Here is a 1,348-nt window from a genome sequence, read left to right as displayed (position 1 = left end):
TGAGTTTGAGGTAATTTTCAAGCACATTTGATTACCATATTCTGCATGCTTGAATATCATATTCAGTTAGTTCCTCTTGTTAGTCTTTTTAGTACGGATTCATAAGCAAAAACGTTCCATTCCTTTTGCTACACATTTTAAGTAACCAGTTTCAGAACATCAAACTATCTCTGACCCATACAGAGGACATATTAGAAAATACCTGCAACAGCGTATGTAAGGTCAGTGTAGTTCTCCTGTGTGCCTGGTTTCATTTGTCTGCAATGCCGCCATTACCAGAGAATATCACCATCACTGCACTACCTTGCCTGTTTTATATTTTATAGTCAGTCATGCACAAACAACACTCTCTCCCCACAAGATAGCATTGAAATGGCAGCAAATAATTGGAAAGGGTGAATTTGTCATTACAGGTCATAATGAGATTCTCCTGGTGAGGCATTGTAGAGATGGAGAAGCAGCTTGGGTTTAGAGCGCCATAAACAAGCAGCAGGACATACTTTTCTCTTCAGCAGGATAAACCACACAGTCTTTTATAGTATTTCTAATTTAAGCCCTGTATATTTATTGAAATAATAAACACATCCTTGTTTTCCCTTTCATAATAAAAATAGGTGGATGCAATTAAATTAACCATAACTTCCTTGTTTGTGTGTTACTTTAAGAATGTCCTCTGTTGTTGGTCTTTGTTTAATTCTTGCCTTGATTTCAGATGGCAGCTAGAATCTGAGTTTTTCTATTGGTCCTGTGCTTGTAGATGCCGGCGAGAGAGTGCATGATATATTGCTGCAATTAAACCTAATTTGGGATACAATCCATTGATAATGCTGTCTTCGTGGTTTGCTAATCAAATCAAATGTATTGGTAGCGGATGCATGTTTTGAAGATGTTGATGAGGGTGTAGCGAAATGCTTATGTTGCTAACTCACACAGTGCAGTGATACCTAACAATACAAAACAATACACACAAATCCAGAAGAAAAACAAAAATTAATTAAGAAATATAGACATATTAGAATATAAATATATATATTTATGTATATGATTGTGTGTATAGATATTATGGACAGTATATGAATGGCAAACGTGTGCAGCAGTAGTTATATAGGATGAGCCTTGACTAGAATACAATATACACATATAAGGTAAAATACAGTAGTATGTAAACATTATTAAAGTGACCAGGGTTCAATGACTCTATGTACATAGGGCAGCAGTCTCTAAAGTGCAGGGTTGAGTAGCTGGCTAGTAACAGTGACTAAAGGTCAGGGCAGGAGTGTGGGCGGAGGCTAAGGTAGCGGTGACTATTTAACAGTCTGATGGCCTGGAGATGGCCTGGAGCTGTTTT

This window comes from Oncorhynchus masou, chromosome 1 (genome assembly GCF_036934945.1).
Source record: "Oncorhynchus masou masou isolate Uvic2021 chromosome 1, UVic_Omas_1.1, whole genome shotgun sequence".
Classification (NCBI taxonomy): Eukaryota; Metazoa; Chordata; class Actinopteri; order Salmoniformes; family Salmonidae; genus Oncorhynchus; species Oncorhynchus masou.
The sequence above is the reverse complement of the archived record's forward strand: the minus strand, read 5'-3'. Positions refer to the sequence as shown.